General features: G+C 47.0%; 1 long non-coding RNA gene across 2 annotated transcripts in view; it reads right to left on the reverse strand.

The window, feature by feature from the left end:
* Positions 1-8,654: 8,654 nt before the first annotated feature.
* Positions 8,655-19,420, reverse strand: part of LOC310696284 — an 87,925-nt gene continuing 77,159 nt past the window's right edge. The window contains exons 2-4 of one of the 2 annotated variants that reach the window (XR_014520520.1): positions 10,581-13,132; positions 9,213-9,391; positions 8,655-8,810 (exon numbers count right to left, since the gene is read on the reverse strand). This is a non-coding gene — a long non-coding RNA (uncharacterized lncRNA). Of the gene's footprint in view, positions 8,811-9,212; positions 9,392-10,580; positions 14,881-19,420 lie in introns of those variants that run through there. The other variant, XR_014520521.1, reaches the window with a different exon arrangement.

Genomic DNA, 19,420 nt, shown 5'->3' on the forward strand with positions numbered 1-19,420 from the left:
GTTCTGGTTAGGGTTTGGGTTAGGGTTACGGTTGGGGTTGGGGTTAGCATAAGGGTTAGGATTAGGGTTAGGGTTGGGGTTGCGGTTAGGGTTAGGGTGGGTGTTGCGATTAGGGTTTGGGTTAGGGATTGGGTTAGGGTTACGGTTAGGGTTAGGGTTAGGGTTGGGGTTGGGGTTGGGGTGGCGGTTAGGGTTAGGGTTAGGGTTAGGGTGGGTGTTGCGATTAGGGTTTGGGTTAGGGATTGGGATAGGGTTAGGGTTAACGTTAGGGTTAGGGTGAGGGTTAGGGTTGGGGTTGGGGTTAGGGTTAGGGTTAGGGTTAGGGTAACGGTAACGGTAACGGTTAGGGTTAGGGTTAGGGATACGGTTACGATTACGGTTACGGTTGGGGTTGGGGTTAGCGTAAGGGTTAGGGTTGGTTTTAGGATTAGGGTTAGGGTTAGGGTTACGGTAACGGTTTGGGTTAGGGTTGGGGTTAGGTTTAGTATTAGGGTTAGGATTAGGGTTACTGTTAGGATTACGGTTACGGTTGAGGTTAGGGTTAGGGTTAGGTTTGGGGTTAGGGTTAGGGTGAGGGTTAGGGTTGGGGTAGGGGTTAGGGTTAGGGCTACGGTTACCGTTACTGTTACGGTTAGGGTTGGGGTTAGCGTAAGGGTTAGGGTTGGGGTTAGGGTTAGGGTTGGGGTTGGGGTTGGGGTTAGGGTTAGGGTTAGGGCTACGGTTACCGTTACTGTTATGGTTAGGGTTAGGGTTAGGGTTAGGGTTGGGGTTGGGGTTAGCGTAAGGGTTAGGGTTGGGGTTAGGGTTAGGGTAACGGTTAGGGTTAGGGTTAGGATTAGGGTTACTGTTAGGATTACGGTTACGGTTGAGGTTAGGGTTAGGGTTGGGGTTAGGGTTAGGGTGAGGGTTACGGTAACGGTAACGGTAACGGTAACGGTAACGGTTAGGGTTAGGGTTAAGGTTAGGGTTAGGTTTAGGGTTACGGTTAGGGTTGGGGTTAGTGTAAGCGTTAGGGTTAGGGTGGGGGTGGGGGTTACGGTTACAGTTACGGTTAATGTTAGGGTTAGGGTTGGGGTTAGGTTTAGGGTTACGGTTAGGGTTAGGGTTACGGATAGGATTAGGGTGGGTGTTGCAATTAGGGTTTGGGTTAGGGTTAGGGTTAGGGTTTGGGTTTGGGTTAGGGTTACGGTAACGGTTAGGGTTAGAGTTAGGGTTAGGGTTGGGGTTGCTGTTAGGGTTAGGGTTAGGGTTTGGGTTAGGGTTACGGTTAGGGTTGGGGTTAGCATAAGGGTTAGGATTAGGGTTACGGTTAGGGTTGGGGTTGCAGTTAGGGTTAGGGTGGGTGTTGCGATTAGGGTTTGGGTTAGGGATTGGGTTAGGGTTAGGGTTACGGTTAGGGTTGGGGTGGCGGTTAGAGTTAGGGTTAGGGTTAGGGTGGGTGTTGCGATTAGGGTTTGGGTTAGGGATTGGGTTAGGGTTAGGGTTAACGTTAGGGTTAGGGTTAGGGTGAGGGTTAGGGTTAGGGTTGGGGTTGGGGTTAGGGTTAGGGTTAGGGTTAGGGTTAGGGTTAGGGTTAAGGTTAGGGTTAGGGTTACGGTAACGGTAACGGTTAGGGTTAGGGCTACGGTTAGGGTTAGGGTTGGGGTTGGGGTTAGCGTAAGCGTTAGGGTTGGGGTTAGGGTTAGGGTTATGGTAACGGTTAGGGTTAGGGTTGGGATTAAGGTTACTGTTAGGATTACGGTTACGGTTGAGGTTAGGGTTAGGGTGAAGGTGTGGGTGAGGGTTACGGTAACAGTTAGGGTTAGGGTTAGTGTTAGGGTTATGGTTAGGGTTAGGGTTGGGGTTAGCGTAAGGGTTAGGGTTAGGGTTAGGATGGGGGTGGGGGTTACGGTTACAGTTACGGTTAATGTTAGGCTTAGGGTTAGGGTTGGGGTTACGGATAGGATTAGGGTTAGGGTTAGGGTGGGTGTTGCAATTAGGGTTTGGGTTAGGGTTTGGGTTTGGGTTAGGGTTAGGGTTACAGTTAGAGTTAGAGTTAGGGTTAGGGTTGGGGTTGGGGTTGCGGTTAGGGTTAGGGTTAGGGTTGGAGTTAGGGTTAGGGTTAGGGTTGGGGTTGGGGTTGGGGTTAGGGTTAGGGCTACGGTTACCGTTACTGTTACGGTTAGGGTTGGGGTTAGCGTAAGGGTTAGGGTTGGGGTTAGGGTTAGGGTAACGGTTAGGGTTAGGGTTAGGATTAGGGTTAGGGTTACTGTTAGGATTACGGTTACGGTTGAGGTTAGGGTTAGGGTTAGGGTTGGGGTTAGGGTTAGGGTGAGGGTGAGGGTTACGGTAACGGTTAGTGTTAGGGTTAAGGTTAGGGTTAGGTTTAGGGTTACGGTTACGGTTAGGGTTGGGGTTAGGGTGGGTGTTGCGATTAGGGTTTGGGTTAGGGATTGGGTTAGGGTTAGGGTTACGGTTAGGGTTAGGGTTGGGGTTGGGGTTAGGGTTAGGGTTAGGGTTAGGGTGAGGGTTACGGGAACGGTAACAGTTAGGGTTAGGGTTAAGGTTAGGGTTAGGTTTAGGGTTAGGGTGGGGGTTACGGTTACAGTTACGGTTAATGTTAGGGTTAGGGTTAGGGTTGGGGTTAGGTTTAGGGTTACGGTTAGGGTTAGGGTTACGGATAGGATTAGGGTGGGTGTTGCAATTAGGGTTTGGGTTAGGGTTTGGGTTAGGGTTTGGGTTACGGTAACGGTTAGGGTTAGAGTTAGGGTTAGGGTTGGGGTTGGGGTTGCTGTTAGGGTTAGGGTTAGGGTTTGGGTTAGGGTTACGGTTGGGGTTAGCATAAGGGTTAGGATTAGGGTTACGGTTAGGGTTGGGGTTGCAGTTAGGGTTAGGGTGGGTGTTGCGATTAGGGTTTGGGTTAGGGATTGGGTTAGGGTTAGGGTTACGGTTAGGGTTGGGGTGGCGGTTAGGGTTAGGGTTAGGGTTAGGGTGGGTGTTGCGATTAGGGTTTGGGTTAGGGATTGGGTTAGGGTTAGGGTTAACGTTAGGGTTAGGGTTAGGGTGAGGGTTAGGGTTAGGGTTGGGGTTGGGGTTAGGGTTAGGGTTAAGGTTAGGGTTAGGGTTAGGGTTACGGTTACGGTAACGGTTAGGGTTAGGGCTACGGTTAGGGTTGGGGTTGGGGTTAGCGTAAGCGTTAGGGTTGGGGTTAGGGTTAGGGTTATGGTAACGGTTAGGGTTAGGGTTGGGATTAAGGTTACTGTTAGGATTACGGTTACGGTTGAGGTTAGGGTTAGGGTTAGGGTGAAGGTGTGGGTGAGGGTTACGGTAACAGTTAGGGTTAGGGTTAGTGTTAGGGTTATGGTTAGGGTTAGGGTTGGGGTTAGCGTAAGGGTTAGGGTTAGGGTTAGGATGGGGGTGGGGGTGGGGGTTACAGTTACAGTTACGGTTAATGTTAGGCTTAGGGTTAGGGTTGGGGTTACGGATAGGATTAGGGTTAAGGTTAGGGTGGGTGTTGCAATTAGGCTTTGGGTTAGGGTTAGGGTTTGGGTTTGGGTTTGGGTTAGGGTTACAGTTAGAGTTAGGGTTAGGGTTGGGGTTGGGGTTGCGGTTAGGGTTAGGGTTAGGGTTAGGGTTGGGGTTAGGGTTAGGGTTAGGGTTGGGGTTGGGGTTAGGGTTAGGGTTAGGGCTACGGTTACCGTTACTGTTACGGTTAGGGTTGGGGTTAGCGTAAGGGTTAGGCTTGGGGTTAGGGTTAGGGTAACGGTTAGGGTTAGGGTTAGGATTAGGGTTACTGTTAGGATTACGGTTACGGTTGAGGTTAGGGTTAGGGTTAGGGTTGGGGTTAGGGTTAGGGTGAGGGTGAGGGTGAGGGTTACGGTAACGGTTAGTGTTAGGGTTAAGGTTAGGGTTAGGTTTAGGGTTACGGTTACGGTTAGGGTTGGGGTTAGTGTAAGCGTTAGGATTAGGGTGGGGGTGGGGGTTACGGTTACAGTTACGGTTAATGTTAGGGTTAGGGTGGGGTTAGGTTTAGGGTTAGGGTTACGGTTAGGGTTACGGATAGGATTAGGGTTAGGGTGGGTGTTGCAATTAGGGTTTGGGTTAGGGTTTGGGTTTGGGTTTGGGTTAGGGTTACGGTAACGGTTAGGGTTAGGGTTAGAGTTAGGGTTGGGGTTGCTGTTAGGGTTAGGGTTAGGGTTAGGGTGGGTGTTGCGATTAGGGTTTGGGTTAGGGATTGGGTTAGGGTTAGGGTTAGGGTTAGGGTTAGGGTTGGGGTTAGGGTGAGGGTTACGGGAACGGTAACAGTTAGGGTTAGGGTTAAGGTTAGGGTTAGGTTTAGGGTTACGGTTACGGTTAGGGTTGGGGTTAGTGTAAGCGTTAGGGTTAGGGTGGGGGTTACGGTTACAGTTACGGTTAATGTTAGGGTTAGGGTTAGGGTTGGGGTTAGGTTTAGGGTTACGGTTAGGGTTAGGGTTACGGATAGGATTAGGGTGGGTGTTGCAATTAGGGTTTGGGTTAGGGTTTGGGTTAGGGTTAGGGTTACGGTAACGGTTAGGGTTAGAGTTAGGGTTAGGGTTGGGGTTGCTGTTAGGGTTAGGGTTAGGGTTAGGGTTAGGGTGGGTGTTGCGATTAGGGTTTGGGTTAGGGATTGGGTTAGGGATAGGGTTACGGTTAGGGTTACGGTTAGGGTTTGGGTTAGGGTTAGGGTTACAGTTAGGGTTGGGGTTAGCATAAGGGTTAGGATTAGGGTTACGGTTAGGGTTGGGGTTGGGGTTGCGGTTAGGGTTAGGGTGGGTGTTGCGATTAGGGTTTGGGTTAGGGATTGGGTTAGGGTTAGGGTTACGGTTAGGGTTGGGGTGGCGGTTAGGGTTAGGGTTAGGGTGGGTGTTGCAATTAGGGTTTGGGTTAGGGATTGGGATTGGGTTAGGGTTAGGGTTAACGTTAGGGTTAGGGTGAGGGTTAGGGTTAGGGTTGGGGTTGGGGTTAGGGTTAGGGTTAAGGTTAGGGTTAGGGTTAGGGTTATGGTAACGGTAACGGTTAGGGTTAGGGTTACGGTTAGGGTTGGGGTTGGGGTTAGCGTAAGCGTTAGGGTTGGGGTTAGGGTTAGGGTTATGGTAACGGTTAGGGTTAGGGTTAGGGTTGGGATTAAGGTTACTGTTAGGATTACGGTTACGGTTGAGGTTAGGGTTAGGGTTAGGGTTGGGGTTAGGGTGAAGGTGTGGGTGAGGGTTACGGTAACAGTTACTGTTACGGTTAGGGTTGGGGTTGGGGTTAGCGTAAGGGTTAGGGTTGGGGTTAGGGTTAGGGTAACGGTTAGGGTTAGGGTTAGGATTAGGGTAACGGTTAGGGTTAGGGTTAGGATTAGGGTTAGGATTAGGGTTACTGTTAGGATTACGGTTACGGTTGAGGTTAGGGTTAGGGTTGGGGTTAGGGTGAGGGTGAGGGTTACGGTAACGGTTAGTGTTAGGGTTAAGGTTAGGGTTAGGTTTAGGGTTACGGTTACGGTTAGGGTTGGGGTTAGTGTAAGCGTTAGGGTTAGGGTGGGGGTGGGGGTTACAGTTACGGTTAATGTTAGCGTTAGGGTTAGGGTTAGGGTGGGGTTAGGTTTAGGGTTAGGGTTACGGTTAGGGTTAGGGTTACGGATAGGATTAGGCTTAGGGTGGGTGTTGCAATTAGGGTTTGGGTTAGGGTTAGGGTTTGGGTTTGGGTTTGGGTTTGGGTTTGGGTTTGGGTTAGGGTTAGGGTTACGGTTAGGGTTAGAGTTAGGGTTAGGGTTAGGGTTGGGGTTGCTGTTAGGGTTAGGGTTAGGGTTAGGGTTAGGGTGGGTGTTGCGATTAGGGTTTGGGTTAGTGATTGGGTTAGGGTTAGGGTTACGGTTAGGGTTGGGGTTAGCATAAGGGTTAGGATTAGGGTTACGGTTAGGGTTGGGGTTAGCATAAGGGTTAGGGTTAGGGTGGGTGTTGCGATTAGGGTTTGGGTTAGGGATTGGGTTAGGGTTAGGGTTACGGTTAGGGTTGGGGTTGGGGTGGCGGTTAGGGTTAGGGTTAGGGTGGGTGTTGCGATTAGGGTTTGGGTTAGGGATTGGGTTAGGGTTAGGGTTAACGTTAGGGTTAGGGTTGGGGTGAGGGTTAGGGTTAGGGTTGGGGTTGGGGTTAGGGTTAGGGTAACGGTTAGGGTTAGGGCTACGGTTACGATTACGGTTAGGGTTGGGGTTAGCGTAAGGGTTAGGGTTGGTTTTAGGGTTAGGGTTAGGGTTAGGGTTATGGTAACGGTTTGGGTTAGGGTTAGGGTTAGGTTTAGTATTAGGGTTAGGATTAGGGTTACTGTTAGGATTACGGTTACGGTTGAGGTTAGGGTTAGGGTTAGGTTTGGGGTTAGGGCTACGGTTACCGTTACTGTTACGGTTAGGGTTAGGGTTGGGGTTAGCGTAAGGGTTAGGGTTGGGGTTAGGGTTGGGGTTGGGGTTAGGGCTACGGTTACCGTTACTGTTACGGTTAGGGTTAGGGTTGGGGTTGGGGTTAGCGTAAGGGTTAGGGTTGGGGTTAGGGTAACGGTTAGGGTTAGGGTTAGGATTAGGGTTAGGATTAGGGTTACTGTTAGGATTACGGTTACGGTTGAGGTTAGGGTTAGGGTTAGGGTTGGGGTTAGGGTTAGGGTGAGGGTTACGGTAACGGTTAGGGTTAAGGTTAGGTTTAGGGTTACGGTTACGGTTAGGGTTGGGGTTAGTGTAAGCGTTAGGGTTAGGGTGGGGGTGGGGGTTACGCTTACAGTTACGGTTAATGTTAGGGTTAGGGTTGGGGTTAGGTTTAGGGTTTCGTTTAGGGTTAGGGTTACGGATAGGATTAGGGTGGGTGTTGCAATTAGGGTTTGGGTTAGGGTTAGGGTTAGGGTTTGGGTTAGGGTTACGGTAACGGTTAGGGTTAGAGTTAGGGTTGGGGTTGCTGTTAGGGTTAGGGTTAGGGTGGGTGTTGCGATTAGGGTTTGGGTTAGGGATTGGGTTAGGGTTAGGGTTACGGTTAGGGTTACGGTTAGGGTTCTGGTTAGGGTTACGGTTAGGGTTGGGGTTAGCATAAGGGTTAGGATTAGGGTTACGGTTAGGGTTGGGGTTGCGGTTAGGGTTAGGGTGGGTGTTGCGATTAGGGTTTGGGTTAGGGATTGGGATTGGGTTAGGGTTGGGGTTGGGGTGGCGGTTAGGGTTAGGGTTAGGGTTAGGGATTGGGTTAGGGTTAGGGTTAGGGTGAGGGTTAGGGTGAGGGTTGGGGTTGGGGTTAGGGTTAGGGTTACGGTAACGGTTAGGGTTAGGGCTACGGTTACGATTATGGTTAGGGTTGGGGTTAGCGTAAGGGTTAGGGTTGGTTTTAGGGTTAGGGTTAGGGTTATGGTAACGGTTTGGGTTAGGGTTAGGGTTAGGTTTAGTATTAGGGTTAGGATTAGGGTTACTGTTAGGATTACGGTTACGGTTGAGGTTAGGGTTAGGTTTGGGGTTAGGGTTAGGGTGAGGGTGAGGGTTACGGTAACGGTTAGGGTTAGGGTGGGTGTTGCGATTAGGGTTTTCGTTAGGGTTAGGGTTAGGGTTAGGGCTAGGGTAACGGTTAGGATTAGGGTTAGGATTAGGGTTACTGTTAGGATTACGGTTACGGTTGAGGTTAGGGTTAGGGTTAGGGTTGGGGTTAGGGTTAGGGTGAGGGTTACGGTAACGGTTAGGGTTAGGGTTAAGGTTAGGGTTACGGTTACGGTTAGCGTAAGCGTTAGGGATAGGGTTAGGGTTGTGGGGGTGGGGGTTACGGTTACAGTTACGGTTAATGTTAGGGTTAGGGTTAGGGTTAGGGTTGGGGTTAGGTTTAGGGTTAGGGTTAGGGTTACGGTTAGAATCATAGAATCATAGAATCATAGAATCATAGAGTTGGAAGAGACCACAATGGCCATCGAGTCCAACCCCCTGCCAAGCAGGAAACACCAACAGAGCACTCCTGACATATGGTTGTCAAGCCTCTGCTTAAAGACCTCCAAAGTAGGAGACTCCACCACACTCCTTGGCAGCAAATTCCACTGTCAAACAGCTCTTACTGTCAGGAAGTTCTTCCTAATGTTTAGGTGGAATCTTCTTTCTTGTAGTTTGGATCCATTGCTCCGTGTCCGCTTCTCTGGAGCAGCAGAAAACAACCTTTCTCCCTCCTCTATGTGACATCCTTTTATATATTTGAACATGGCTATCATATCACCCCTTAACCTCCTCTTCTCCAGGCTAAACATGCCCAGCTCCCTTAGCCGTTCCTCATAAGGCATCGTTTCCAGGCCTTTGACCATTTTGGTTGCCCTCCTCTGGACACGTTCCAGTTTGTCAGTGTCCTTCTTGAATTGTATGCTGGTCAGTGGCGTAGTGTGGGGGGTGCAGGGGGGGCCGGATGCACCGGGCGCAATATCTGGGGGTTAGGGTTAGGGGGCGCAAATCCATGGGTTAGGGGGCGCAAATCCATGGGTTAGGGGGCGCAAATCCATGGGTTAGGGGGCGCAAATTACTTGCCTTGCCCCGGGTGCTGACAACCCACGCTACGCCACTGATCCTAGTGACCCTCTTCTGCAGTTGCCCAGTAACTACAATTAGGTATAATACTCTCACCCTTGGTCAGTTGCTTTTTGCTGCTTTTTGCTGCTTGCTTTTTGCTGCTGCTTTCTCAGTTATTTCCCCCTTTTTTGCTTACCCCAGAACCAGTTCTTGATCCTAGTGGCTTCCAAACCTTTTCTGGTTCAATAGTTGTTTCTCTTTTCATGCCTTCATTCTTTTCTAACTTCACCAATCTGAAGTGGCTCCTGGAATGCTTGTCAGTTGCCTTGATTCCCATCAGGAAAAAGGGTAGGGTATTATTAAAATATAACAACAACAACAACAACAACAACAACAACAACAACAATAATAATAATGCCTCTTCCTAGCTTCATATGCCAAATGCCACCACTTTTAAGCCTGCTGCTCAAAAGGGTTTGTTATTCTACTCCTTGGAAGCCACATTATAAATAAAATGAAGTTCTGCCCATTAGCAAAGGAGCTTATCTATAGTCCCAAAGAAGCTATCACAAAATGGCTGCAAGCCATTTTTGTCAACAAGGCAACCTGCACTAAGATGAAATTGAATGGAACTATGTTGTCTTCTCCCCCTCTGCTTTGCTCTTTATCACATGCACAGCTTTCTTTCCCCCTGGATCCCCCTACCCTTCTCACTTCTAAGTCTTACCTGTGTTAAAATCTTCCCAATCTTGGTTTTTCTAACTTCTGGAGCGAGGTTCTGGAGGGAGTGATTGCAGACTAGATCCAGGTGCTTTTGGAAGAAGCTGGTTTTCTGGATCCATTTCAATTGGGGTTTGGCCTGGTTTTGGCACAGAAACTGGTTTTGGCGTTGGTCGCCCTGTACCTCTGTCAAGAGAGAGACAAGGGAAACATGTCCCTGTTAATTCTTCTCGACCTCTCAGCGGCTTTCGATACCGTCGACCATGGTATCCTTCTGGAGCGACTCTCTGAATTAGGAGTGGGTGGCACCACTTTGCGGTGGTTCCAGTCCTACTTGGATGGTCACTCCCAGAGGGTGTTACTTTTCAGCCCCGTGGAACCTCCAATTCCTTCCCCCATGTTGTTTAACCCTGGGAGGTTGTCTGCTCCGGATGGGGTTACACTGCCCCTGAAGGAGCAGGTTCGTAGCTTGGGGAAACTCCTGGATCCTTTGCTGTCTCTTGAGACTCAGGTCGCCTCAGCGGCCCAGAGCGCCTTCCATCAGCTTTGGCTGGTGGCCCAGCTATGCCCCTATCTAGATAGGGATAGCCTAACTACTATTGTCTATGCTCTGATAACCTCAAGGTTAGATTACTGCAATGCGTTATACGTAGGGTTGCCGTTGAAGATGGTTCGGAAATTTCAACTGGTGCAGAATTCAGCAGCCAGGTTGCTCACTGGAGCAAGATGGTTTGAGCATATTGCACCAATCCTGGCCCAACTGCACTGGTTACCAATTAGTTTCCGGGCCCAATTCAAAGTGCTGGTTTTGACCTATAAAGCCTTAAATGGCTCAGAACTGCAATACCTCAAGGACTGCCTCTTTCCATATGAACCTACCCGGATCCTGAGTTCATCTTTGGAGGCCCCCTTTCATGTGCCTTCTCCTCGAAAGGTCCAGAGGTGGCAACACAAAAAGGGGCCTTCTCTGCAGTGGCTCCCCGTCTGTGGAATGCTCTCCCCAGGGAAGTTCGCCTGGCGCCTTCATTATACACCTTTAGGCAGCAAGCAAAAATGTCCCTTTTTAACCAGGCCTTTGCTTGACATGATCTACATCCTATACCCTTTCTAAAATGCTGGATCTTTTTTTTTGGGGGGGGGTTATTGGGTTGTTATTGTTTTCATTTTGTGTATTTGATATGTTATGTGAACCGCCCTGAGACCTTCGGGTATAGGGCGGTATATAAATTAAATGATAACAACAACAACTTTGGCAACAGAAACCCCAGACTTCTTTGTATGAAATGGCTTCTCCAGTTGCCTTTTCAAAAGAAAAGCCTTCTATTTTCTGTATTTATTCTTCACTTTGCTTGAAGCAGACTTCATATCCACCTACCCTTTTCTCTACTCCTTTTCACATCCAAAAACTTGACGGTTGAAAGGCAAATAAATTTGATTCCGCTCCTCAAGTTCTTTCATTTGTCTTAGTTTCCTCTTGTATCTCTTTTTAAAGTTGTAAATAATAATATTTCCATGCTGTACAATTCCTTTGTTTACTTTTTACCCCCCTCTGCCCATTAGCTCCTCCAGCTCTGGCCAGTGATAGGGCGACAACCAGTAATATAGCTAGGGACAGTCTCACTCACTAGAATCTGGCTCGCTCCTTCCACCACTTGTTGGTCATAAGGACACATAAAAAAGTCCCTCAGCCCATTAATACAGTGGATGCAAATGTGTTTGTTTTCAACATGGGATCATTGCGCCTGGGTGAAAAATTAGTGCCCACCCCACTTCCTAATAACAAGGTTGCTGGGGTGCAGAGGTGCCAACTTAAATAAAATATGGGTGGGCCAGTATTATCAATCACACGACCCAGCACACACAAAATTTGAATGACAATACCCATCAACTTTTTTTGGGGGGGGAGGCCCAGCCCCTTCAAATATTTTATTGGGGAGTGGGCTTAAGAGGAGTGTGATAGGAATTTTATGGTCTTAGATATATGGTAATGTTCATAAGCATACCAATCAAGCACGTACATAGATCAGCACAGGAAGACCAACCAGAACCATTTTGATTCCTAAACTGAGCAAATGTTTTCTCTGCAAGGTCAAAGTGTGAAAACCTCCCATTGTCTCTTTCCTCACAAATCCTGTCTTAAGGGCACATTTAAGAACCATATGTGGCTTCTTGGGATAGAAGCAGCACAATGCAAGGATGAGCATTGACAGAAAGGAACAGAAGGGAAGGCTTTGAGAGCCGCATAGGACAGAACTGTTAAAAAAAGAGACAATTAAACCCGAGGGATTAGAAGCCCTAGGATTACAATACTGACCATTGAGGAAATCCGCAAGATAAATGCCCTCAGGGCAGTGGACAATACTGGTGTTGCAATTGAGGCAGCTAAAACTCCACTTTGATGGCCCCGCCCCACCGAGTGGGGTCATCCAACGCCCAGGACCACAGACCTCCAAGCACTTTTAATCAGAATCCTTCTTTCGAAGAGGACCCGGCCAAAATAATTAGGGGTTTGTCTTCAAGCAGCCAGAAGGCCAGAGACAAAGACTTAATCCCGAAGGGTGTCCACGGGAGGGGCAGAAGACACCTAGGGAAGAAGCCAGTGTGCCATCTGCAGGCAAGAGGGTCACTGGGAAATGGAATGCCCACAGGCCCCACGCCCGACACACCCCACCCCCACTGGCTGGGAACAATAGGATTTCTCAAAAATGATTTCTTTCATCTCTGTTCTTGCTCAAAGACTGTTGCAGAAAGCATGTGAACAGACTGTTTTTTAAAAATCATGCAAGTAACAGGACATCAGCTCCCCCCCCCCCCTTGTGCCAGGCGCTTGGAGGTAGCTTCAGAGCGTTATCTCTTGGCTGCTATTCCAAGAAGGACACTGCTGTATTCTCCCCAGCCAGCTTCCCTGAACCCCACACTGTCTGGATTTACAGTCAAGCGACATAAACCCGAAGGCCAAAGGTTACCCACCCCCCTTGCCCCAAGCACTAACCTGAAGAAGTGACTTTCTTAAAAAAGCAAGTGAATGCTTTCTGTGAACATTGTCAAAAGGTTTTTTCTTTTTAAGGTGCAATTTTACTCTGAAAAAGGAGCTGCAGCATAACATAGGAATTTTGAAACTTTGAAACTTTGCCAGAAGCAAGGAACACATCGTTATGGACACTAACAATCTTTGACAGATGGAAACTGAAAATTTGCAACATGGCTTACAGGCCATAAAAGCTCTGAAATTTAGAGCACAGGAATGAGAATTTTGAAAAAATCTCAGTTGGCAAAACTTAACCCAAGGAACAGAACTGTTAACCCCTTGCGAAGTTTCCTGCCAGGCATACCCTTTTGAATTCATGTTTGCTAGGCCTCTACCTTATGTGCAAATGTTATCTATCAATATATTCTGTGCAGTCGCTGCCGTCTTTGTTTTTCTGTTCTCTTAACAGGTGGACTTTTGCCAGAACGCCTTGTGCCTTGGTCAAGCTTCTGCATCCCTATGAACCAGCTGATGAGGACCCAGATTGGACCCAGACGCCCTGACATCGCTCCAGCCTTGTTGGAAGAGACCCAAGACGTCCAATGCCCACCAGACGACCCGACGCCCATGAGATGACCACCCTGCCTTCCTGCATCACGCTGACGCTTTGCACAGCTGAAGAATCCAGCCTGGATTGAAAAGGGGACATTTCCTTTCCTTTCCTTTCGCATAACTGAACTTTATAGAAGGTTGCTGGGCCCCTGGATAGCCTTACACCACCCCTGCAGAGAAGGGTATTTGTGTGGGACGTTCAATCAGGGAAATGATGCCCCAGCCCCCTTTCATTATCTTGCCACCTGTTAGAGCTCCACCCAGAGCCTCCAGAACTTAACTAAAGCCCCCCTTGAACCACAGCACCGACTTGGTAATAACCCTGGGCACGAATGGCACAGATAAGGCTAGGTTCACCGAATTACTGGCTGGCTTTGTGTCAATAAATCAAAGAGCGCCAGTGACAATCTGACATGTACGTTTCCAGCCCAAACCATTACACCTGAGTCCACGCCAGGAACTCTTTCTGGCTTGGTGTGGCCTTCAGAAGGGGAAGGTAGTGTCTCTGCTCACAGACGTGTGTCAGGCAGGCTTATGGAAGGCAAGCTTCTCATATCCACCCACAGGGATGGTATGGAGTGTGCTTCCCAGCCTACCTAATTCCTACCATGTGGATTCCTGAGCAGGTAGCCACTGCACCCCATCGAAGGAGGCGTTCAGCTGACCTAGCAACAATTGCAGGAGACAGCTCCCAGCTCCCAAACTTGAGGCAAGCATCAGTGGCCTCAAGAAAGGATAGTGGTCCATTTGGGACAGGCCTGGCGGCTGTCTAAAAACAAACAGGGGGGAATGAAGGGACAGGATACCCAAATCCTGTCTGAAATCACCCAGGCTTCAATAATCACCCCAGGCCTCAAAACTGTCCAAAACTCCTTTTGTCTTCTAAGAATCCAAAACAGCTTTTCTCTGCTTGTCTCTGCTTTTCTCACAAGATGCTGTGCATAGGCAAAATGTTACTTTTAAAGGCTAATGAATAGGCTCTGTTCAAAGCAGGCCTGAGAAGCAAATCTTATCTCATTCTAGTTGCAACATCTTTGGACAGGCTGAACTGCTTTTCATCCCCCTTTTCCTGGGAAGGGTGCCAAGAGTCCAAGAGTCCCAAGACAGCTTTCTGTTCATGCTCAGAGGAACTCATGGGGCAGGACTCTGGAAGAAGGAGGAGAAAGGGGGAGGGAACTGGAAAGGGGTATATATGCTCTGTGCACATGACTGTGAACCCGTGCATGCTTTTTGTGAACTATCACACTTGCTCCTTCTACCAGTTCATGGATGGTAGAAATAAAGCTTTTTCTCTGAAACTATTCCTTGAGTGTCTGTTGACTCCCACTTCCCTTTCCCGGGCGCAATATTTTTCCCACCTGAGGGCAAAGCCTCATAAGGCTACAGGGGAGTGGACTTAAGAGGAGTGTGATAGGAATTTTATGGTCTTAGATATATGGTAATGTTCATAAGCATACCAATCAAGCACGTACATAGATCAGCACAGGAAGACCAACCAGAACCATTTTGATTCTTAAACTGAGCAAATGTTTTCTCTGCAAGGTCAATGTGGGAAAACCTCCCATTGTCTCTTTCCTCACAAATCCTGTCTTAAGGGCACATTTAAGATATGAATAGGGTGTGAGCCTGTGACCTGGCCCAGGAACTAAGTATTTATCATTACAAAAGACTGGCCAGGCTCCCCAGGCAATCCAATCAAGTAACCTGCCAGACAGGAGATAAACAAGGACAGGAGAAAAACAACATTCAAATTTCTGTTTTAGATGCCTTTTTTGTGATGTAGATATTTTGTATCTGAGGGGTGGTCTTAGGTTACACCCCTTCTGTGATGTATGTATGATGTTTCTGGGGGTGGTCTTGATCTACAGGGTGGCAATTTCAAAAGTCTTTATAAGGCCTTACGCCCCATTTTTCTGGGTTCCTCCTCCTTTCCTGCGGGTGAGGGGAGCACCCTGTTGCAACAGATCAATAAAGATCAAGCTTACTAGCTGCTTTGCTTCTCAATATTCTCTGGTTGGCCTCTGTTATTCTCTCCTACCAATAGGGAACCTATGTAAGGACTCTATATGGGGCTCTTGGATAACCCATAAGGGAAAAGGGCTATTTTTGTTTACAACAGCTTCTAAACTGGGATATGTGTTGTTCCTGGATCCATGTCTTTGCTTGCTTGGCTATGTGTAGCACCTGATGTCTCTGAATGGCATTTTGCCCATGTATCACACTGATCTGGGCATTAAAGATTTTGGTAGACACAGCAACCTCTAGTTCAAATTCTTCACTGAGTGGGAGGAGATGGGAAATTCTCCTCCACAGTGTGCTTTTCTAGAGATTCTCCTGACCCTCCCAGAGCCAGATGGGGGGGGCATGGGGGTGTCTATGCTCTTCCCTTTCCCTATAAATTCTTGTTCCTCCAATAATTTCTATCCAGTTGTAATTGAAAGTGGCACCATGGACAAACATCTCCTAAGGCAGGGGTCAGCAACCTTTTTCAGCCATGGGCCGGTCCACCGTCCTTCAGACCATGTGGTGGGCCGGACTATATGGGGGGGGGGGGAAATGAACAAATTCCTATGCCCCACAAATAACCCAGAGATGCATTTTAAATAAAAGCACACATTCTACTCATGTAAAAACACCAGGCAGGCCCCACATATGACCCAGAGATGCATTTTAAATAAAAGGACACATCTTGATGTTTTCATCCCCAAAAAGTTTTTGATTTGAGTTTCTACTGAAATGAGGCTGCATTTTTAATGTATTTTAATCTTGTTTTAAAGTTGTATTTTAATCAATTGCTTTTATACCTGGTGTTAGCCGCCCTGAGCCCGGTATTGGCTGGGGAGGGCGGGGTATAAACAAAATTTTTTATTATTGTTGTTATTATTATTATTATTATTATTATTATTATTATTCATGTAAAAACATGCTGATTCCCGGACTGTCCACGGGCCAGATTGAGAAGGCGAATGGGCCGCATCTGGCCCCTGGGCCTTAGGTTGCCTACCCCTGTCCTAAGGGATCGCAGGTAGAAAATGGTCTTTCTAGCTTTTATTTAATTTTTTAAAAAATCAAAAACTTTTCAATTCTGAAATTGGAAATATTATTTAACACAATATGAAGAGGTGTTGATGTGCCAGGTACAGAGAAACATTTTTGTATTGGATTAATTCCTAAACCTAGATTTAAAAAATGATATTAATTCCTTTTGCCTTCTTAATCTTCTGAATCAAGATCAAAAAATGTTCACAGCAGTCTGGTCAATAGTTTGAGTAGTAGTGCTCCAGCCGTAGGAACATCCGCCCACTTCCAGTCTTGTGGTTATTTAAGAATTTCCGAAAAGTGTAATTAACCACTGACATAATATCTGCAAGTTCCTTTAGTACCCTAGGGTGCTATTCACCAGGCCCTGAAGACATGAATTAGTTTCAATGGGCTAAGGGCTCCTGTATCATCTCTTCACCTATCTGGGGATGCAACTCTGTCCATTTATCTCTTAATCTGTTTTTATGAGGTCAAGCACAGTTTCCATTGTGTGAGAAGACTGAAGCAATCCTGTCTGCTCCCTGTCACCTGCTAAGACTTTTCCGTCTTTCACACCGTGAACCTACCATTTCCTGAACACAACAAAACACCCACCCACCCTCCTTTTGGTTATTTTGAACACCTCTAATAAGCCTCGTACACATTGTGAGCTTTAGTCCTGCTGATAATCTGTACAAGCTTTGGCTATTTATCTGAAATTGCCCTCAGTGATTTTCCCTTTCAGAACTCTTTGTTTTCAGAGCTCAAGAGCATACCGTATTTTTTGCTCTATAAGACTCACTTTTTCCCTCCTAAAAAAGTAAGGGGAAATGTGTGTGTGTCTTATGGAGCGAATGCAGGCTGCGCAGCTATCCCAGAAGCCAGAACAGCAAGAGGGATTGCTGCTTTCACTGCATAGCGATCCCTCTTGCTGTTCGGGCTTCTGAGATTCAGAATATTTTTTTTCTTGTTTTCCTCCTCCAAAAACTACGTGCGGCTTGTGGTCTGGTGCATCTTATAGAGCGAAAAATACAGTACATATGTTTGGACTGAACATACTTGGGGTGTTTCTAAAGTGGTCTCCCAGCTCTAAAAATGTCCTAGAAAAATATAATTGTCCCTCACTAGGTTATCATACTTGACAGTTCAGAATGAATCCCAGACTGTTTATGTGGTTGTATTTACATAGATCCTCACTTTAGCCAAGATGCGTCTGTTCCACGCTAGGGATTAAACCTCTTGAGGTCCTCCTCTGCTTCTAGATGTTAATCTGAAGGTTTAACAAAATTTATTAAGACTCCTTCAAAGGGGAAATAGGGGCATATCAATTATTGCTCGGGTTGTGCTCTGGGGCAGGGAGAGGCAGTTCTGCAAGTTTGCAGCCCAACTGGTTGTGAATGTGGGTACCAATTATCCAGTCTATGATTCCCACCCTCAGACCATCCTCAGGGCACTTTTGCTTCTATTCTAAACACTTCCTTTTAAAAAAAAAGGGCAAAGCATGAATGTTTAAATTAATATATCTATACTTTTAAAAGGAGGATTCAATGTGCCAAAATAATGTACAGTAGTAACTCGGGTTAAGAACTCAATTCGTTCCGGAGGTTCATTCTTAACCCGAAACCGTTCTTAACCTGAGGTACCACTTTAGCTAATGGGGCCTCCTGCTGCTGCCGCGCCATTGAAGCACGATATCTGTTCTCATTCTGAAGCAAAGTTCTTAACCCGAGGTACTATTTCTGGGTTAGCGGAGTCTGTAACCTGAAGCGTTTGTAACCTGAAGTGTCTGTAACCCGAGGTACCACTGTACTTCTATCCGATGAATTGCAAAGCCAGTAGGAAGCTGTATTTCGAACACGATTGAAGAACCTGCCATGACTAGTCTTTAAATATTGGGTTGATTTAGATGTAATCTCAGGCGCACACAGTCCCCATCCCACTGGCATGGCTGTGAGAAAGAAGTTAGAAGCTTTTGCCTCTGTTTCAGATTAAGGACAGCTTGCCATGTTGTTCAAACCAGGCAACCTAGGTTATTTGAAACAGGCCAACGTCAAGCCAGAGTTGACTAACCAGAGTTTCAACTAACCATAGGGTTGATTGTGCTGTGTTCACACAACAGACGAAACTGGAGGTAATCTGAAATGGGTGTTTCTGATCTCTTATTTGTGGCTGCCCTGGAGAGGGGCATGGAAGAAGCCAAGGCTCAATAGGGCTTATTCTTGTTCTGTTAATCCATCTGTAGCACATGAAGGGGGTGGAGTGGTCGGGGCATCCTTTTGTTATTGTGATGCACTCACTGGGGCAGGGATGAAGTGGGGCAAGGTGGTGGCAAGGCTTGGGATAGATGGCATGTATACTTTCAGGACATCAAGACTCCCAAGCTGCAGCTCCCAAATCTCTCTGCCTCTGTTCCAGTAATCTCAGGGTTGCCACCAGGAGAGTCCCCACCCTGCTCACATGCCACTGCTTTGCTAAACCGTGGCTAATGCTTTATCTGAACACACTTGTGGAAATATACTCGGAGTTCTGTTGTGATTTCATGCTCTTTATTGCAGCTTGTAAAACAGTGATTTAATGGCCCCCCCAAATCTCAGGATTTTATGTACATTATTTACACAATGAGTCCCGTCTGATTGGCTGATTCTTCTTCCCTCCTGGAGCCTGATTGGTCTTTTCCTGCGAGGCAATCAGTTGTTGTATTCTAGGATCCTACTTGCCTATTGTTCTAGGATCCAAGCTTAGTACATAACACTTGTTATGCCTATCTTTGCCCTATATCTAAAATCTACTAAGTGCTGAGGGACATATGTGCAGCAAATAAACATGAATCCATGTCTAGATTCTGTCCTGGAACCAATATGATTGGCAATAAATAACATGTCTTTTTTGGAGAGCTGAAAGCAGTTTGAAAGAGGATCACTGCTTATGTTGTACACTATCATAAGAATACACCCTCCAACATTTCTCTGATGAAAATAGGGACATCCTATTCAATAATAATAATAATACTTTTATTATTTATATGCACACACCATGGGAAATGTTCTCTCTCTCAAGCTACTTTCAGTACTCATAAAAATGATTGTCTGTCTCCAAGTAGCTGAAAAACAAAGTCCATTTCCATCAGCATGACTCAGCACACCTTGTAAGAAAAGAAACAACCAGTGAAAGGGAAAAAGAAGAATTTGTGTTTTTAGACCACAGAACCATGAGAACTAAAATCAGATGTGAGGTGGTAAGTCTGTAGCTGCTTGGCTGTATAAATTCAGGCTACAGGTGGGACTCCATTGCTGAGTTTTCCTACAATTAAAAAACAAACAAAACCTTAACTTTAATTTCACTATATGTAGAAAATTGGTGTGCCATGGAGGAGGTGAGGCTTCTATGTGTAAATGATTTTGTTTGAATAGAATAACATGCAACTATGCAAGCCCTTTGTGTTCTGAAATAGTACGAGTCAGACACAATTTGACCACCTGAACAGGTCCACACAGGCAGCTTAAAACACAGTGAAGTAATTTCCCCACACACATTTGCACTAGCTGTACACACTACAGAGGGGTCAGGGTCATGACCTGATTTGTTGTCTCGTCCCCACAACTCCTATTCAAGGA

This window comes from Podarcis liolepis (assembly GCF_965112155.1).
Source record: "Podarcis liolepis genome assembly, chromosome: 17".
Lineage (NCBI taxonomy): Eukaryota > Metazoa > Chordata > Lepidosauria > Squamata > Lacertidae > Podarcis > Podarcis liolepis.